A 21,751-nucleotide genomic window follows, 5' to 3' on the forward strand; every position below is an offset into this window, starting at 1 on the left:
TATTTACAGCTTTATAATTCTAACTTGCATTCGGTCATTATTACTAAAGTCTTGCTAATACCTCTAGTGCTCAATGTAAAACAACATTTTTTTTCCAGTCATGCGAGTATGCCTACTCTTACTATCAAAAGGGTGCTTTGTGCACTGTGTGTTTAGTTTAGCAATAGGATCACTCCACCTCCTTGAACATAGCAAGGGCTAAATCACTGGAACTGAGTTCAGAATGCTTATGTGTCTCTAGCTTACAATAATGAACTTCTACATGGTCTAGGACCTTCTGCTGGGCTCACAAGAGTATCTTTCTGGGCATATCCAGGGAATCTTTCTGGACACATTCTTGACATACTACTGGATTAAATCTATTTTATAGCGACTACAATTACATTTCTGAAATTTTTTATAATGTTATAATGTTGTAGTTATTGCTAGTACGAGTAATACAGAGTACATTGCACATAGACACTAAAATGCATTATACATTTAGATCTGGATGTACTTGATTGTGTCTAACAGAAATAAATCAACCTACTTAAACATTTAAAATTTAAAAATGTAAGTTTCAGAATAATTTTGCCTGTCAGTTTCAAAAGTTTATAATTATAAATCAGCTGTCCTGTAAGAAAAGTAAATGTATAAATATGTGATAATATCTTGCATGATAAAATATTAAGGTGATGGAAGAACTGTCATGTTATTTTGACATTATGCAATATGTAAATTTAAGTAATGACTAATTTTACTTGCATAATAATAGATTAGAATAATTCAATGTTTTTACATGCACTTGTAATATTGTAAAATGTGAACATATTTTACAAATCATTTTGCCCATGGTATATACTATAGAGTCATACAACAATTAGTTCATGACCATTTGTGTGTGGCCCGAGATTGAAATGAAAAAAAAAATAAAAAAAAAATGAATGAATGAATGGTAAAGCTAAAAATGTTTTTTCAAAGTCCTGTCTAATATTATTTAGGGTAATTCCCTAAATTAATGTAATCTTTAACATTTTTGTTCCAGCCTTGAATATGTATGAAATAAATAATGAGAGTGAAGGGACTTTGAGACTGTTTTTCTTACATGTGTAATTATTGTTTTTTTAATGTTTGGCATTACATTTGTAAAATTGTGCTTATAAAAGTGCTTTACCATAATAAGTGGGTCTGGAAAATGTTAAAGATGTCTCTTTGAATAATGAGGTTGTTCTCGAATCTATGCAACCAGGGGTTTTGGTATCTTGTCTGTACAAGGATATCTGTGTCATGACAGCCTTAAGTCCATTGAGGACACATATGTCCGTTTTTCCTGAACAACTTTTCATTTATTGCATCCCTCCATCTCTATGGTAAAGAAAGTGGGGTGAAATTTGGGTGAAATCCAGCGACTGTGGTTGGAGGTCCAGGCTAGTGTAGGGTCAGTGTAGTGACACTTCCCAAGGAGCACTTTAAAACACATCACAGAGGTGACACGAGGGCAATATCAGCATGCACCTGTGTACAGGTGTCCACTTTGAATCCCTTTTTGCTTCATGTGACATTGATCAGTTTACCTGCATCACGCTGGCAGAACCTAAAGAAAAGATATAAACATGAGTAGAAAGCAAAGCACTGAAAGCCGATGTAAATGACAACTAGATCATACTTCTGGATGCATCTAGTAACGGTGCCATGTACAGTACAGGTACAGGGTCCCTTGCTGGGTAAATTACTTATCATATATCTTTTTAGGCATATCATGCATATAACTTTGCATGATTTACATGTTATTTGGAATATTATATCTTTTTAGATCTTTTTACCCTGTATATGGTGGCATGGGGCTGTATATTTATTCTTTATCATACAATAACTTATCTGTGACGCTATATCATGCTGGTCATTGGTAAGTTATTGGTAGGTATGCAATGCAGTAAATGTTTGCATCCTTTGCAGTGAATTTTTTGTATTAAAAAATACAAAAACAACCAGTCTAATTAAACCACACTGTTTTTCATAACCAAGTCCTAAATTTGCGGAACACTTTGCATACAATTCTAATCCTCATCCTTATGCACCTCATCCAATAAACCTTGCATCCTTCACACCATAGGGCGTATTTAAATACAGTCCTACAACATAAAATGTTTTTGCATGTGGGTGCAATACAATGTTCATGAGTACACCTATTTCCCATTCAGCAAGGAATTCCCAATCTGCCCTGCTCTCCCATCAGAAGATACAATATTTTCCACCCCTCCCCGCACAAGTGCAAACATCAGCACATGACATCAGCAGATATTTTTGCAGCTTCGCAAATGACCCTTAGGTGTATATTTACTAAATTGCAGGTTTGAAAAAGGGGAGATGTTGCCTATAACAACCAATCAGATTTTAGTTATCATCCCGTGGCTGTCCGTATTATTGATCAAAAAAGCTGGGCACTGCCTTAATCCCTCTTCCTTGCCTTGTCTTCAAAGTAGGGGCCTTTCGCTACAATACAGGGCCCTGAAATTTTTTGTGATGGCCCCTTCATGCCATGGTGGGACACACTTTTCTCCACACTGAGGCCTTGCTGTGCTGTCCCTGGACATCTTATGGTCAGCAACTTTTCAAAAAAATATATGTACACACTCTACACATACAGACACTGGTACACGCACTAGGCACACATACACAGGGACAGACACTGGGCACACATATAATTGTACAGAAACTGGACACACACATATTGGTACAGATAGTGGACACACATACACTCGTGCAGACACTGGACACAGATACACTGGTGCCAGCACTGGACACACATACACTGGGCACACATATAATGCTACAGAAACTGGGCACACATACACAGGGACAAACACTGGGCACACATATATTGTAACAGAGACTGGGCACACATATACTGGGCACATTTATATCGGTACAAACTCTGGGCACACATGTACATGGTATGCATATACTGGTACAGATACTGGGAAAGCATTAACTGGTACAGATATTGAGCACACAGACAATGGGCATACATATACTGGTAGAGACACCCTGGGCACGCACACAATGGGACAAACACCCTGGACACGCATATACAGGGACAGAAACACTGACACACATTTACAGGAGCAAACACCCTGGGTACACATATACAGGGATGTATTGTATGGCGGTCTTAGGAGTGCTCTCTGCATTGCATGGTGGTAATTAGGATGCACTCTGCATTGTATAGCAGTCTCTAGGATGCTCTTTGTATTGTATGACTGTAACTAGGATGATCTCTTCATTGTATGGCAGTCACTAGGATGCTCTCTGTATTGTATGTCGGCCACTACAATGCTATTTGAATTGCATGGCGCCGTTAGGATGTTCTTTATATTGTATGACAGTCACCAGGATGCTCTCTGTGTTGTATGGCATTTACTAGGATGCTCCTTGCATTATATATGTGTCACTAGTACTTGCCAAATTTTCATGTAGAACAGTATTAAGTTTGTAAGACATTTTGTATGGCGCATCCATGGGCGTATTTTCATTTACTTCGGAAAAAAACCCTCTTTTTTAATTGTTTGTGCTAGTGTGCTTACAACTAATCAGTTTTATTTAAAAGTATGTTTTTTTTATCTTTGAAATCCTACTACTAAACTTAAGAAGATGCACAAAGTTAATTAGGAGAAAAAGAGGGCATTGGTAGGGTGAGGGTAAGAAAACACAACACCATGGTTGGGACACCCTAAAGATTTGCATATAGGTAGGCAGAGGCAATGTGTTTTTTTAAAAAAAATATATATATATTGTAACAAAGGGAGGCATTTATCCGACAAGATGCAGATAAAACATACAAGCAGAATAAAACATTGGCGCAGTTATGCACCTAGGTTGAGATTAAACCAGGTAAAAACTTATGTGTAGTTTAAAGTTTTGTTAACTTACATGATTTCCTCTCAGCAAACAGACAGGGTGTATCTGTTAGTGCAAACAGAGCCAGTGATGGGCGTTTTCTCTTAAAGAGAAGGTGGGTGTGTCACCTGCCCTTCAAGCTAGGGCTGGGGGAGGAGTATCATGCATAAAAGCTTGTTTGTGTCATTTGTGCACTGAGACCAACGCTGGGGAAGCTGGCTGGTCTTGAGAAAGCTGAGCTATGTCTAGCTAGCGTTTAGGGTCTCCAAGAATTGCTGTGAAATCTGTACAGTGTCAAAACATTTACCATCCTGACAATAAAACTACATAAAAAGGAAGAAGTTGTTCGCGTGTGCTTCTGCAGTAGTGGGCTCTTTCCACAAGTGGTGTCAGGAGTGGGATGCTCCGGGAAGCAAGTTTCCACTACCCAACCCACGCAGACGTCAACATGGAGGAAGTACTGAGAACCCTCGTGAATGTGGCCGCTGCGCAGCAACAGCAGCAAGCTCAGATGCTACGAGTTGCCGAGGCACAGGTGGAAAACACAAGGCTCTTAAGGGAAGAGTTAAGCCAGGTGAGGCATGACAAAAATGAACCGCCTGGTCTCCAGAAAATGTCGCCAGGTGATGACATAGAAGCATATCTGATGTCCTTTGAGAGACTTGCAAAAAGGGTAGAATGGCCTCCTAAAGATTGGCCTGAGAGGCTGGCGCCATATCTGACTGGTGAAGCTCAGCGAGCTTATATGGATCTAGATGAGGACCGGGCCTCTGATTATTTGTGCCTAAAGTCTGAGATATTGGCTCGCATTGGAGTTTCCGGGCCAGGCTGAGCCCAGCACTATCACCAATGGCGCTATGATAAAGAAAAACCGGTCAGAGCACAAGTGGCTGGGCTTTCTAAAATTTTAAAGAAATGGCTGCAGCCTGAGGAAAATTCGCCTTCTCGGATTATTGAAGTTTTGGCGATAGATCACTGCATCCGGGGGCTGAACCGCGATTTGCAAAGGTGGGTGCTGCAATCAGACCCACAAACTTATGAAGAGCTTGCCACCGTGGTAGAAAGGTTTTGTGCGCTACAGCAAATGACTAAAGAACCTGCATTTGTGCCAAAGCCGCTGCCACGCCAAAAGCCAGGTTTGACAATCCTTGCTACAGGGCCCAATGACAAAACTGCTACGGACAGAGGGCCAGGTGCAAAGCTGTCTAATCTGAAGTGTTTTGAATGTGGTGAGCAAGGCCACTTTAAGGCAGAGTGTCCTTAACTACAGGAACCCATGGACTGTTCCGTGGCACACATTGGGCCTGCATTTCCAAGCTGTTTTACAATGAGTCCCACATCAGGAAGTCCTTGTTTGTTCCATGTGACTGTGCTAATCAACCAAAACCTTGTTCTGGCCTTGGTTGACTCGGGGAGTGAACTCTCATTGGTTTCCAGCTCTGCCTTACCCGAAACCATAACTTCTCGGTTGCCCAAGGTGAAGGTTCTTTGCGTACATGGCACGACAGAGGAGTATGAAAGAACAATACAACCAGTCAAACTCAAAGATAAAACTGTTATGGTGGTAGCTGCCATGGCACCTAAACTTCCATATCCACTCATTTTGGGGCGAGACTTCCCACTGTTTAATGATGAGCGGATCCGGCCGGACATGCCGGCAACTGATGCAACGGTCGGAAGCCCGGTCTTAAAGGAACCGCCTAAGAATCCACAACATCTGGACATCGATCTTTGGGAACCGCCAAACCGGAATGCCATCCTGGGAGTCACAGCAGGAGTTCCACAAAAACATCCACCTGCGGTGAAACATGGACAGTCCAAATGAGCATTGGTCGGTGATGTCGCAGATGAGCCCACCCCGCCTGTCAGTGAGGATACGGACTCGTCCGCAATACCAATTTTGTTTCCTCTGCAGGACTTTGCTCGAGACCAACTTAATGATGTCACTTTGGAACATGCCTTTAAAAGTGTGACTGAGGTAAATGGGGTAGCGAAAGCCGCCCAGCCTGCAGAAGGTATACCATATTTTATTGTTAAAAATTATTTCCTGTATAGAGTTGATAATGTACAGGGGGAAAAAGTAGAACAATTATTGGTTCCTCAGGTCCATGTACCCCTAGTGTTAAAAGCAGCACACACACATGTCTGTGGGGGACACCTAGGGGAGGATAAAACACGGGAACGAGTTCTGCTTAGGTTTTACTGGCCCGGGGTACACATGGCAGTGAAAAAGTATTGCCGGTCCTGTCCCATTTGTCAGAAAACCTGTCCCAAACCCATGTACAGGGCACCTCTCATTCCAATACCAATAGTACAAGTTCCCTTTGAACGGATAGCTATGGACCTTGTGGGGCCACTGGAAAAATCCGCACGTGGGCACCAATATATACTAGTGGTGCTTGACTATGCAACCAGGTATCCAGAGGCAATTCCCCTACGAAACATAAAGTCCAGCACCATAGCTAGAGAACTTGTATTGATGTTTACACGCTTGGGAATACCCAAAGAAATTCTCACAGATCAGGGTACTCCATTCATGTCTAAACTGATGAAGGACATGTGCCAGTTGCTAGGGGTTACAGCGCTTCACACCTCTGTATACCATCCACAAACAGATGGCATGGTGGAACGCTTTAACCGCACATTAAAGCACATGCTCAGGAAAGCAGTGGCTCAAGAGAAAAAAGATTGGGACACTCTTATTCCCTATTTGATGTTTGCCATCCGTGAGGTACCTCAAGCTTCAACAGGGTTTAGTCCCTTTGAGTTATTGTTTGGGAGACAGCCCAGGGGTATCTTGGATATGGTAAAAGAAGGGTGGGAGCAGCAAGGTCCCAGGGAGCCAAATTTGGTACAATTTGTGTCCCAAATGTATGAGAGGCTAGGAAAGATAGAGCCCATTGTGCAGCAACATGTAAAAGAGGCCCAGGAACGACAGAGAAAAAGTTATGATAAAAGTGCTGTTGTTTGATCTTTCAAGCCTGGGGACAAGGACCTATTCCTGGTTCCCACCCAGGAAAGCAAACTTTTCGCCCATTGGCAGGGTCCATATGAAGTTCTAGAGGCTGTCGGTCCTGTCAATTAAAGAGTCCGCCAGTTAGGTAGGAGAAGGGAGGAGCAAATATATCATGTGAACCTCCTTAAACCTTGGCATGATGAGGAAACCTCTCCTCAGGTAGGGAGTACTGCCATTGAAAATTCTGAAGTGCCCATAGAGCCAGCTTTGTCCATTCAGCAGAGACAACAGACTGAAGAAATGATTTGCCAGAACAGGGATGTCTTCTCTTACATTCCTGGGCGCACTACCTTAATCGAACACGACATTGTCACTGCGCCAGGAGTCATTGTAAAGCAGAAGCCGTATCGTATTCCAGAAGCCAGACGGGTGGACGTGAGAAAGGAGATCGAGAAGATGCTCCAGTTAGATGTGATTGAAGAGTCCACTAGTGAAATATTTGGGGTACGTTGTTGGTCGAGGGCGTGTAAAACCCCAGCTAGACAAAGTGAAGGCAGTCAAAAATTGGGCAAGACCAGAAAAAAAGTCGCAGTTAAGAACCTTTTTAGGCTTAGTAGGTTACTACAGGCGGTTTGTAAGCCACTTCGCCACTAGAGCTGCTCCACTTACGGACATGTTAAAAAAAAGTTGTATAGATAAATTAACCTGGTCTGATTCTGCAGAAACCGCCTGGTCTGATCTTCGGTTAGGTCTTTGTTCCTCCCCCGTTCTACAAGCATCGGATTTTACCCGGAGGTTCTTCCTCCAAACTGATGCTTCTGGTGTTGGCTTAGGTGCAGTCTTGTCACAGGAGAAGAATGGAGTAGAAAATCCTGTCCTGTACCTAAGTCGTAAGATGCTTCCAAGGGAACAAAAATATGCCACTGTGGAGAAAGAATGTCTCGCCATAAAATGGGCTACAGAAGCTCTGTGCTATTATCTCCTAGGCAGAGAGTTCACCTTAATAACAGACCATGCACCATTGAGATGGATGCAGAACAACCGGGAGGTAAATGCCAAGGTAACCCGCTGGTTCTTGGCACTGCAACCTTTCAAGTTCTCAGTAGAACATAGACCTGGGATTCTGCACAAGAATGCAGATGCATTGTCACGAAAATATGCGCTGCTCGCGAAGTCCGCGTCCCCCTACTTGGAGATGCTAGAGGGAGGGATATGTAACAAAGGGAGGCATTTATCTGACAAGATGCAGAGAAAACATACAAGCAGAATAAAACCTTGGCGCAGTTATGCACCTAGCTTGAGATTAAACCAGGTAAAAACTTATGTGTAGTTTAAAGTTTTGTTAACTTACATGATTTCCTCTCAGCAAACAGACAGGGTGTGTCTGCTAGTGATGGGCGTTTTCTTTTAAAGAGAAGGTGGGTGTGTCACCTGCCCTTCAAGTTAGGGCTGGGGGAGGAGTTTCATGCATAAAAGCTTGCTTGTTTGTGTCATTTGTGCACTGAGACCAACGCTGGGGAAGCTAGCTGGTCTTGAGAGAGCTGAGCTATGTCTAGCTAGCATTTAGGGACTCTAAGAATTGCTGTGAAATCTGTACGGTGTCAAAACATTTACCATCCTGACAATAAAACTACATAAAAAGGAAAAAGTTGTTTGCGTGTGCTTCTGCAGTAGCGGGCTCTTGCCACAATATATATATATATAATTTTTATTATACTGTTAGGGAGACGTTTTGAACCGGTTAACTACTCTTACATTAATGCTAGTCCTGAGAAATCCCTGCTGCTGGATTAAGATGCTGCATTCACATAACCAATGTGTGTGCTGACTTTAGCTGCTTGTATTTGCTCTGTTTAACAATACAATGCTTTACCTATTTGTGTAGTAGCTCCACCAACAGACGGACTCTGCCTACCATTGTGTTTTGCATTTGCCTTGAATAAAACCGATGTGACTTATGGCTTATGGTGTGCAAAATCTGCCCACTGTTGATTTTGCTCCACCTACAATTTATTTATTCCTGCCTACAGGAGATCACTTACAGAAGTTTTTGCAGGGCCACTTTAAGTTCCCAATCTGCCCTGCCGCTCTGTCCAGGGGCTCACACAGATCCAGAGTTAGATTGCCTCCTTGTTTCTAATATAATAAGTAGTAAAAATAATAGTATAGTTTCCCATTTGTAAGGAAAGAGAACTGTGTCCTTCAATTTCAATTATAGCTTTACTTTTCATTTGTACATTTTCTTAGGTGTATTGACTGTGGATAAAGATGTGGTATTTTTCTTTCATTTTTTCACTGCTATATTTAGATTTTTACCATACCATCTGATTAGTCAATATTAAAAATGAGGGACATCTGCAGAGACCAGTCTCTTCAAAGCTTGGGACTGTCCCTGGAAACTAGAGGAAACAACTATGCTTTACTGAGCAAAAGCAAATAATAAATTAACAAAATTTTAACTTCCTTCTATTTCATGTCATGACCACTGATCCCACTGCCATCAATGAGGCATCACCTCCTCTATTTAAGGGAGACTCTGACACCAGAAGGGTGCCAGAGTATCAAGGTCTCCCCTGTGCTCCAGCCCCATCTAACTATCTATCTGCTCCTGACAAGGTATTGACCCAGCTTGCCTGACCCTTCTTTTGGAATTCCCTGCGGACTTATTGGATCTTCTGGTTTGACCTCGGCTATCCTGACTTTGCCTCTGCCTGCTCCCTTGTTCTATTTCCCTGCATGGTGCCGATCCGGATTGTACGCCTTTGCCTACCTCTTCACCTCTCTGGTGGCTACCTGGGAGGGCCACGACCTGCGTGCCTCTGCCGTGAAATTCAAACCTTTTTGCGGGGGTCCCTGGTGAAAACCTGGGGCACGTTTAGACTCCGCGCCTCCCGGTGTAGCGGTGTCAATACCAGAGGGTGGGTCCATTCTCACAGCCAGCCTGACACAGTAATATGCAGCATAACAGCTATTTACTATATAATTACTGTGAATGCTCATTCACACAAATTCATATAAATGTGCAAGTTTTCTATGTGTGTTTTCAACATACAATATAACAAGCACTGAAATGCGTTTGCAATACATTTTTAAGCATGCATTATCAAGGAGGAGTCGTATGCTTGCACTTTAGCTTTTGGCAGTGATGTTGGTACTATGCAGGAGAAAACATACTGGGGGGTATTCAATTGAGAGCGAGTTTTTTATTTTTCCCGCAGCATGATAAAAAAAAATTACACGCGGGTTTTTAACTGCTATAGCGACCGTTTTTAGTTAACGCAGCATTAAAACTCATGCAATTCAATTGAAAAAAAGGGAACACTGCCCCCCGCGTTAATCATTGGTGTTTGCGAGTTTTTAGGGGAGTGTTCAATGCGGTCATGTATAGCACAAAAAAAGGATTGGCAAACATTTTCATACATTAGATTGCATTACACAACCATTCTAGTTGATTTATCTACATTACTGTACTTTCTTTAGCATATTTGTTTATTTCACTATTTTTTACTAAAGAATCATCTATACCATGTCAAAACACATTAGTACATACATATTTTTACAAAAACCATACATAAATATATTTAATTAGTGATTTTTATTTTTATTTTTTTAAGTTTTTTTTCACAAGAAAATCAACTTTTTATTGTTATGCATTACTGATAAACATACTTTATCTTTTTTTCAATATTACATGATATCAAATAGTTTTCTTAGGTTTTTTATTTTTAGCACACCCCAAAGAGGTGCGAGATAAAACAGCATATTAGCGTGTTTAACGCGCCGCATTAAAAAACAATTTAATATATTTTAACACGGATGCCTCTCGCACACCATATACTTTCAATAGACCTTCTACTGGAGCACGAGAGGACCGTTTCATGAAAAAAAAACTGAGCGTTAAAAATGGAATTGAATCGTGGGTAAAGTTAACCTGCTCGAAAATGATTAAAAAAAAAACAAACAGCGTTAAAACGACTTAACGTGGTGTAAAAAAATATCTTGCAGTCAAATTAATTCCCCCCATAGTGATTACTTTATAGTGCCCCAAAAAGAATCAAAGGGAGAGTTTCAGATATAAATTATTATATACACTACATGGACAAAAGTATTTAGATGCTTGACCATTACACCAACAGGGACTGTAATGACATTGTATTTAAATACATACACTTTAAAATGGAGTTGGTCCCCCTTTTGCAGCAATAACAGCTTCCACTTTTTTGGAAGGCTTTTCACAATATGTTGGAGTGTTTCTGTAGGAATTTGTGTTCATTCATTCTGTAGAGCATTTATGAGGTCAGGCACCGATGATGGACGAGAAGGCCTGGTTCACAATCTCCATTCCAGTTCATCCCAAAGGTGTTTAATGAGGTTGAGGTCAGGGCTCTGTGCGGGCCTGTCAAGTTCTTCCACACCGAACTCATCAAACCATATCTTTGTAGTCCTTGCTTTCTGCACTGTGGAACAGACATGTTGGAATAGAAAAGGGCTTTCCCCAAACTGTTGTCACAAAGTTGGAAGCATAGCATTAAGATTGCCCTTCACTGGAGATAAGGGGCCTAGCCCAAACCCTGAAAAACAACCCTATACCATTATCCCTTCTCCATCACACTTCACAGTTAGCATAATTCAGTCAGGCAGGTAACATTCTCCTGGCATCCACAAAGCCAAACTCACCTATCTGACTTCCAGACAGAGAAGCGTGATTCTTCATTCCACAGAACACTACTGTACAGTCCAGTGTCGCTCTGCTTTACACTACTCCATCCAACGCTTAGCATTGGTCTTGGTGATGTGAGACATGCATGCAGTTGCTCGGCCATGGGAAACCCATTCCATTAAGCTCTCACTGCACAGTTTTTGTGCTTACTTTATTGCAGTGGAAGTTCGGAACTCTTCAGCTATGGAATTAGCAGAGTATTGGCGTCTTTTACGCACCATGCACCTTAGCAGTCGTTGACTCCACTCTGTGATTTTATGTGGTCTTCGGTTTTGTGGCTGAGCTGCTGTTGTTCCTAAACGCTTTCACTTTCTAATAATATCACTTACAGTTGACCTTGGAATATCCAGCAGGGATGAAGTTTCAAAAACTATCTTTTCTCTTTCCTGCCATTGGGGGACACTGCGAGACATTGGAGTATAGAAGTGGGTGTGGACTTTTGGTATAGGCTCCTGCCTATACTTTGTTTAGTATAGATTTAACACGTTTTTATTTTTATTACTTTACAGTGTTTCGCAGGGATTGATCCTAGGACCCAGAGGGGTCCCTGCGAAAGGTAAAAAACGGCTGCAGCCCTATTACCTTGACACTCTATTGCCGGCAATCCATCCCCTAGAGATGAGCTATTAGCTGTAAATTTATTCATCGCCAACGGATTTGCTGACAAGCTCCCCTCCCCCCCCCCTCCCTTAGATACGAGCATCGGGGGATGTTACTGCGCTCCGTTCTTTAACGACATCGCAGTCTGCGGAGGGGACGACACACATGCTGCCTGGGCACTTAATTTAACAGCGTGTGTGTGTTAGACACCGACAGCCATAATATAAGTATGAACTGTTCAGTTTTTACCTCAGAGGAATAGCGCGCCTTTTGTTAGCGGCGGAACTGGAGGAGGAGCTTCTTACCAGCTCCATTTTCCTCTCCTACGCGGTGATCGCCATTTTGGACCTTGTCATCAGGCATCTGATCGCTACTCCTCTCCTCTCTCCTGTCTTTCCTGGGTTGGTATCACTAAACAGTTTTATTATACTAGTATTTTTTTAGTCATTGAAATCCTCTGTAACTTATTCACTGACAGATTACTGACAAGGCATAGAGATTGGAGCATTGTTAAAAGTTTCTGTCACCTAGTATATAGACTGTAGAAAACTTTGTAGTACTGTCTAGAGTTTTTACTAGTCAGACAGATTATATTAATAATCAGTTGTTTCAGACTGTGTTGCTGTGTAAATATGTCTAACAACGGGACCTCTGCCTCTAACAGTAAGGGATCCTCTGGGGTGCCTGCGATGTATTTTACTTGTTCAAAATGTAATGATAAGCTTTTAGTTGGACATCATGATAAGAATGCGCTTTGTGCCGCATGCGAAGCCGGAGCCCAAGAGTGTCCCGCCTCAACACAGTCATCGGCAGCCATGGAGGAGCCGCTCTGGATCAAATCCTTTGCCTCTGCCGTGGAGAAGCTCACAAATGTCATTTGCTCGGACCGCAGAGGTACGTCGCCAATCTTCTGCATACACACAAGTAGCTAGTGTACCGCAGTCAGTTTAACAACAGGCCGCAGAAACAGAGACCCTTGGTTTAAATGCTACAGGGAATATAGCACCATTTTCACAGGGCTCAGTAGCCCAGAGTGAGGAACGCTTACTTTCGGCCTCCCATAGGGCAAAAAGGGTCAGTCTAGACGTGAACCAAGGGCGTAATCTAGACTTAGATCATTCCTTAGATGAGGAAGATGGTTTGGAGCTGGATACACAGGAAGAAGATTCTGCTTCGTCCAATAATGTGGATAGTCTTATTCTGGGTATCAGGAATACTTTAGGGTTCCCTGATCCCGAACCCACAGCCCCATCAGGATTTTCAAATGAACTAAGACTCAGTTGGCATCTTTTCCTCCATCTCCACAGATGGTTCAGATGGTAACCGAAGCTTGGATTAGACCGTGTAAACAATTTGTGTTACCGGGCAGGTTTAAAAGCCTTTACCCCTTCCAGCAGAAGATTACATAAAATGGGAAACTACTCTCAAGGTTGACACTCCTGTCATACGTTTATCCTCTTCCTCAGCTATTCCTACCCAAGATCAAGTGTCTCTTAAGGATCCTACGGACAAAAAGTGGGATCTCGCACTCTGTTCGGCCTACATAGCTTCTGGTAGTATGCTTAGACCCACAATGGCTGTGGCTTGGGCCAACAAGGCCGTCCAGCTGTGGGCGGAACAGTTAGTTGCTGGCATCCAGAATAATACTCCGCGGGCAGGTCTTCTCCCCCTGGCAGAACATATACAACAGACCTCTGTGTCACTCACCGGACGGTTAGTGCCTCTGGTTTGGGACATGGGTCTCTCTCTTGCCGGCGCCTGTTCTGCGCCGCGGCCATCTGCCATCTTGACCAAGGATTGCGCATGTGCAGAAACCACGGACTGTTAAAACCTTGCTCATAGTCTCATTGGTCAATCAATCACCTCTCACTACTTAAGTTACTCTATTACCGTTGCCTGTTCTTGGTTCTCATTCCCTTGTGACTCCGAGGTGTTTCCAGTTTCTACTCGTGCGCTCTGTTTGCTGTGGAACATACCTGCGCCTGGACAAGCCTTCTCTCCATATCGTGGTACAACTTGCCAGCCGCAGACCACTCCATGCTACCTTGTTACATACCTGCACCTGGACAAGCCTTCTCTCCATATCGTGGTACAACTTGCCAGCTGCAGACCACTCCACGCTACCTTTTAACATACCTGCACCTGGCCAAGCCTTCTCTCCATATAGTGGTACAACTTGCCAGCCGCAGACCACTCCACGCTACCTTGTTACATACTTGCATCTGGACAAGCCTTCTCTCCATATCGTGGTACAACTTGCTATCGCAGACCACTCTACGCTACCTGCTAACATACCTGCACCTGGACAAATCGTCTCTCCATATCAGTGGTACAACTTGCTAGTCGCAGACCACTCTACGCTACCTGGTAACATACCTGCACCTGGACAAGTCGTCTCTCCATATCAGTGGTACAACTTGCTAGTCGCAGACCACTCTACGCTACCTGGTAACATACCTGCACCTGGACAAGTCGTCTCTCCATATCAGTGGTACAACTTGCTAGTCGCAGACCACTCTACGCTACCTGGTAACATACCTGCACCTGGACAAGTCTTCTCTCCACATCAGTGGTGAGTCTTACCAGTCACAGACCGCTCCACGCTATCTAGTATCATACCAGCATCTGCACAAGTCTTTACATTTACCAGCGGGAACATATGTCAGGAGCAGCTTACCCTACTATTTTGCATGGTACCTGTTATTAGGTCTAAAGCCTATAGTGCCTCTGAAGTATGGCTGCGAGTCACTGACTCTCCTGCTGCATTATTGATTGGTCCTTCCATAGACTTTATCCAGTTGTCATATATTGGTCTGCTGTATGCTACCTGTGTGCTAATGCACTTTGGAACTTTCTCCTCCTTCTATTACTGCTCATCAGTCTACCGTGTTACCATTGTTTCCATTGTTTAGAGACTCTGCATTTATATCATTGACATTCCCTTTCCTATTCAGTTGTACAGTTCCGTATATTCACCACACTTCCCAGAGGTCCGCGACCTGCACAGTGGCAGCTGCTAAAACCATACTCACTTGCGGGAGTTCCTGGAGAAGACCAGCCACTGTGTTAGACTCCGCGCCTCTGGTACAGTGAAATTCCACCTGGTGAATTCTGGGTAAAACTCCTAGTGCCCGTGACACTCTGATTATATAGGACAGGCAACCATGGATGCAGTGTCCGTTAATGCTAGAATTGGCAGTCTTATAATTGTATCGCTGCGTTCCTTATGGTTACGCTCGTGGAATACAGATGCGGAGTCAAAAAGGTCTCTAGAAATTTTGCCCTTTGATGGAGTCACTCTGTTCGGGGCAGAACTGGAGAAGGTCATTGAAGTAGCCACGGGAGGTATAAGTAATATTCTTGCAATACAAAAAACCTCGCTAGAGTCGCTTTCGGTCCTTACGTGCCTTCTCCAGAGGTCGGGATGGTCCTCCTAGGAGTCAACCATTTACTCCCAGGCCAGGGTATGGCAGAGGTAGAGGCGCCTCCAAGCGCGGAACCTCGAAACCTAGTGATAAGCCCTCTGCATGACTCTCCCGCCCCCTCTCAGGGGGGCATGACTCCTTCTCTTCAAGCATCAGTGGTTGTCAGTGACCACGGACGTTTGGACACGGGGAGTCGTGTCAAGGGGATACATCATAGATTTAGATCAGCATCCCTCTCCGAGGTTCTTCTTGTCCCCAGTACTGTCTTCCCCTCTCTGTCACAATGCGCTTCAGATGGCTGTTCCAATGCTATTGACAGCTGGTGTAATTGTCCCCGTTCCAGCACAGGATAGAGATCAAGGGTTTTACTTCAGTCTCTTCCTAGTTCCAAAACCGGAAGGATCTTTTTGTCCTATACTAAATCTGAAGTCCTTAAACAAGCATGTAGTGATCCAGAAGTTCAAAATGGAGTAGCTTCGAACAGTCATTGCAAGCATGGAACAGGGGGCGTTTCTAGCATCCATCGACATCAAGGATGCCTATCTGCATGTCCCCATATGGGATTGTCATCACTCTCTTCTCCGATTTGCTGTAGGGACAGACCACTTTCAATTCAGAGCTCTTCCATTCGGGCTCGCTTCCGCTCTTTGTGTGTTCACCAAGCTCATGGCCACCATGGCGGGTTTTCTGAGACAGAAGGGAGTCACAATAATTCCTTATTTGGTTGATCTTCTCTTGAAAGCACCATCTGCAGAACTTTTAGCTCGCCATATTCAATCCACGATGGGGTTCCTGTAAGCTGATGGGTGGATCCTAAACCTGTCAAAATCCTCCCTCATCCCAGCGCAACATATGCGTTATCTGGGACTAATGTTGAACACAGTTTCTCAAAAAGTATACTTACCTCAGGACAAGATCAGCGCCCTCCAGCACAGAACCAGATCTTTGATGGCTCGACCTTATGTGTCCATGCTCAGTTGCATAAGACTACTGGGAACCATGGTGTCGGTTTACAAAGCGGTGTCGTTTGCCCAGTTCCATTCCCGCTCTCTCCAGTTAGAGAAACTTCGGAAGTGGTCAGGGTCTCAAGAAAATCTAGACAGACAAATCATTCGTCTGTCAAAACTCACTCATCTTTCTCTGATGTGGTTGCTTGCCTCCCACAATCTGAGCAGAGGTCAGACCCTCCAGACTGGCCTTTGGACCTTAGTAACCACAGACGCAAGTCTATCAGGCTGGGGAGGGGTCACGGGGTTCCTAAGGTTTCAGGGTCTTTGAGTTCTAGGATATTGATGAAAAGAGTAGTTTCCTGGGGAGACCAGAGCGGTTCTCAAGACGTTGATAAGGGCGCAGAGGTTCTTATTTGGAGGGAAGCCCCTCCAAATTCAATCAGACAATGCCACGCCCGTTGCATACCTAAATCATCAGGGAGGAACTCGCAGCAAGGGGGCAATGCAAGAGACGGCCAAGATCATGGTATGTGCGGAACGCCATGTTCCTCAGATTTCAGCTGTATATATCGCAGGCGTACAAAATTGGGAAGCCGATTCTCTCAGCAGGAAAAAGGTCCATCCAGGCGAATGGTCTCTTTGCAAGGAGGTTTTTGATCTACTAGTACAACGCTGGGGCATGCTGGAGATCGACCTCATGGCCTCCAGGCTGAATCATCAGGTCCCTCTGGACTAGTATATGTGTTTCCTCCAATACATATGCTGTCAAGGGTACTGAAGAAATTGAAAAGAGAGCGGGTACCCGCCCTCATAGTAGCCCCTCATTGGCCCCGCAGGGCGTGGTTCACAGACATTCTAAGAATGTCAACAGAACCACCATTTCACCTGCCTATGCACCTAGACCTCCTCATTCAGGGCCCCCTTCTCTGCCACGATTTAAATCGTCTGGCTTTGACGGCATGGCTATTGAGACCTTAGTCCTCAAAGCTAAAGGTTTCTCGACACGGGTCATTGAGACTATGATAAAAGCCAGGAAGTCATCCTCCTCAGCTATATATCATAGAGTCTGGAGAACCTACATCTTCTGGTGTGAATCTCGAAACAGCCATACTTCCAGATTTAGTTTGCCTAGACTATTGGCCTTTCTACAAGAAAGTCTTGATAAGGGACTCCGGCTGGGATCCCTTAAAGTCCAAGTGTCGGCGCTTTCTATTTATTTTCAGCGGAAACTTGCAGTTCTTGGGGAAGTTCAAACATTTTTGCAAGGTGTGCTGCATGTTCCGCCTCCCTTCACTCACCCTGTAGAACCCTGGGATCTCAATCTGGTGCTCAAGGCACTCTGTCATCCACCATTTGAACCAATTCAAACAGCAGAGTTACACCATCTCACTTGGAAAACGATTTTTCTCCTAGCCATATCTTCGGCTAGGAGAGTGTCAGAGGTAGCAGCGCTCTGTTGCACTTCCCCCTTTTTGGTGTTCCATGAGGATAAGGCAGTGCTTCGCACTAAACCCTCCTTTGTTCCAAAGGTAGTTTCTAAATTCCACCTTAACCAAGAGATAGTAGTTCCGGCATTCTGTCCTCCCTCTTCCTCCTCACCTATGTCATCTGCATCCTCTGATGAGGATCTGCGATTGCTGGATGTGGTTTGAGCCCTCCAGTGTTATGTAGACCGCACAACCTCAATTCGCAAGACTAAGGATCTCTTTATTTTGTATAATGCACAAAAGCGGGGTTGGCCGGCGTCCAAAAAAGCGATTGCTCGATGGATCACCTCCACCATCAACCTGGCATATGTTCGAGCTTTTCTCCCTGTACCTCATTCACTTAGAGCTCACTCTACCAGGGCGGTTGGTGCGTCATGGGCGGCGCGACATGGAGCTTCGGCAGAACAGCTGTGCATGGCGGCCACTTGGTCATCTGTTCATACATTCGCAAAATTTTACAAGTTGCAGGCCTTTGCATCATCAGATGTGAGTTTTGGTCGAAAAGTATTGCGCGCAGTTGTTCCAGAGCATTCCCTCCCTTAGGGGCAGCTTTGGTATGTCCCCAATGTCTCGCAGTGTCCCCCAATGGCAGGAAAGAGAAAACAGAATTTTTACTCACTGTAAAATCAATTTCTCTTACTCCATTGGAGGACACTGCGCACCCTCCCTTGCTCTGTAACTAATCTGTCATGTGAATAGGTTTGTTTCTATTCTTTGCCTTTAGGGCTCCTCCTTTCTCAGACTCTTAGTTAGTCAAAACTGAGTTCTACACAGGAGAGAAGGGGCATAGTAGGGGAGGGGAGTAGAGATCAAAGATGTTGATAAGTGCCTGAACTCCACACCCACTACTATACCCCAATGTCTCGCAGTGTCCTTCAATGGAGTAAGAGAAATTGATTTTACAGTGTGTAAAAATCCTGTTATTGCAAAGGTGGCATCAAACACCAATCTTGCACTTTTGTCACTGTTCATTGTTTTTATATATTTCTCTACTAGTGGCTTAAGGCCATTTAGGGATCATTTTAGTATATACCCAATAAAGTTTTTTATTTTAAAATATTACTCTATCACTCTAAGAGTGCCCTCACCTACATTTCATGTTTTCTTTCTTTTTCCTTTATTATTAAAGGTGGCATCCTATCACAGTACCACTCTTTAAGTCACTGAGCTCTGCAGAACGCCCCATTTTGTATCACAAACGTTTGCAAATGGAGACTGCATGGCTAGGTGCTTGAATTTATACACCTCTGGTGAAGGGTCTGATTGAAACAATTCAATTCAATAATTAACAGGTGTGGCCAAATTCTTTTGTCCATATAGTGTAGATACTTTTTCTTTACAGCATTGATGAATTATTGGAGTACTTTCGATCTGACTAATAAAAAATAGATATCATAGTAGCTAAATGAAGATGGAGAAGACATATTTGTAGGTCATTTGATTCATGGCTGGCTTAGATTTTGTTATGTACTTCTGACTTCTGTAGAAACCTCCTGATCAGTATCCTCAATATAATCAGCTTCATAAAAGTTACCAGCTGTTTAGGTGGGAAAATAATTTTTATTAATAAATTCATGCAGGAGAATAAAAAAGTTAACATTTTAATAATATTCACAAAGTAATTTTAACTATCTATACTTACTCTCTCATATCAGTTTGAAGTACAGTAGATCCATGGTGTTCATATGGATATGTCTGTTGCTTGGTTCAGACTGGCTGTTTTGTAGCTCTTGGACCTTTAATTGACTCCTTAAATTATCTTCCATTGTATGTAATCTTGTTTTATGCACAAAACTAAAAATGAAAATACCAATATCATTACTATACGTGTTTCTGACTACGGGACATTCCTACACTTATGTTTGAATTTAGGGTGGGAAAATATACCATCAGTATATTTGTACAACAAACATGCAACCAACCCTGAAACCTTGCCATGCCAATGCGTGAAGATTAGAAGAATTTTATTTTTTTTCTAGAAACACAACAATTTTTTTGCCATTGTGCAGTAGAGGTAACAATTATCATTATAAAATATACAGTACTTCTCAGTATTGTTAGCGGTTGTGGATGCCAACTTAAGATATATATATATACTGTTTGAAGTACAATACAGCATTCCAAACTAGATCAACAACTGACAATAGGCTCCCTTGATCCCTCACATGCTTAAGCAGAGCACATCAATTTGTGGAATGTACAGGCACCTATAAGACAGTTATTCTATATGTATCTCACTTTATAACATTTAAGAACTATTGGAATATTTTTAGAGGTCACATATTCACTAATTATAGAAATCTACTACACATATAGGGGCATATTAGATTAAGCACAAAGTGCCTCTGGAACAGACCAGAAGGCACTCAGCGTTACCCCCATAGGTTTGTGAAGGGAAAATGGCAATGTTGCTCTACTGTATTAACATAAAAAAGCAAGCTGTGCATAGCCACATTGTTCATCCGCTAATTGAATATGCCCCATAGGATCAAAACGTTTTAATAAATCTACACAGAGCACATCAAGCCCTTTAGCAGAAATTCACCTATCAGTTAATGTACACTATGGATAAATGATGACATAACTGTTTGTTATCCACTTTTATATTTTAGGAACACATTATATACTAATCATTGTTCTCTTTTCTAGACACAAAAGTCATAGATAAGGACACTTTCATTTAAATTAAATTAGTATAGAACACACCATTTCCAGCAAACTATAAGATACACCTGCTCATTGCAAAACAAGCAATTGGAGACAATGAATTAAACATGTGCACCTTTTATATAAGGCAACATTTTCATTATGGCATCTGATAATCGCAATTTTATTATTTGCATTTGCAGACAGAAATGTTTCCTGATTTCCAAATGGTCAATAACTCTGGTTCATTCAGTTTATATGATGACTGACAACCAGTCAAAAACCTTATTTATGTCCATTATGGGCAGCACGGTGGCTCAGTGGTAAGCGCTTCTGCCTCACAGCACTGGGGTCATGAGTTCAATTCCTGACCATGGCCTTATCTGTGGGGAGTTTGTATGTTCTCCCCGTGTTTGCGTGGGTTTCCTCTGGGTGCTCCGGTTTCCCCCCCCCCCACACCAAAATAATACTAGTAGGTTAATTGGCTGCTTTCAAATTGACCCTAGTCTCTCTGTCTATGAATGTTAGGGAATTTAGACTGTAAGCTCCAAACTGTAAGCTGCTGAATTAGTGGAGCTATATAAATAGCTGGTGATGATAATGATGATGATTAAGATTCATCTGTTATTAGCTAATACTTCTAGGAACACTATACACAAATATGCATGCTTGGTTCTTATTGATATAATATTTCACTACAATAGAACAATGCAGGTATATATGATTTAACAGCCACGAGCTAGCAATATTTGTTCACTTTGAATTAACTGTGGATAATTGAGTGCCTTTAGATATTCTAACCATTTACTAATGAGAATTACAATTTGTCCACATGTTAACAAAGTTTGTGTGTTTTATTGTTGTAATCATCCCCTAAACTCTTTTTTGAGCGTCATGAACGATTAGTACAGGTTGGCTTGGCAACCTAGATAAAGTTTAGTTGCAATGACTAATTATAATAAAGCCCATTCAAAACACTAAAGACAGTTTCTTGGTTTCACTTATAATGAAGCCTATCTAAAATACTATGGACAGTATTCACAGCCTCTTTAACATAGGCTATTTTTAGAAAAACTATCTGTGTAGGTTCA

The 21,751-nt window shown here is 42.7% G+C and overlaps 1 long non-coding RNA gene across 1 annotated transcript in view; it reads right to left on the bottom strand.

Moving 5' to 3' along the window:
* Nucleotides 1–940: 940 nt before the first annotated feature.
* LOC142142798 (uncharacterized) overlaps nucleotides 941–21,751 on the bottom strand; it is a 53,005-nt gene continuing 32,194 nt past the window's right edge. Inside the window, exons 2-3 of the long non-coding RNA XR_012689334.1 lie at nucleotides 19,657–19,808; nucleotides 941–1,573 (exon numbers count right to left, since the gene is read on the bottom strand). This is a non-coding gene — a long non-coding RNA (uncharacterized LOC142142798). The remainder of the gene's footprint in view (nucleotides 1,574–19,656; nucleotides 19,809–21,751) is intronic.

Source organism: Mixophyes fleayi, chromosome 3, assembly GCF_038048845.1.
Source record: "Mixophyes fleayi isolate aMixFle1 chromosome 3, aMixFle1.hap1, whole genome shotgun sequence".
Lineage (NCBI taxonomy): Eukaryota > Metazoa > Chordata > Amphibia > Anura > Limnodynastidae > Mixophyes > Mixophyes fleayi.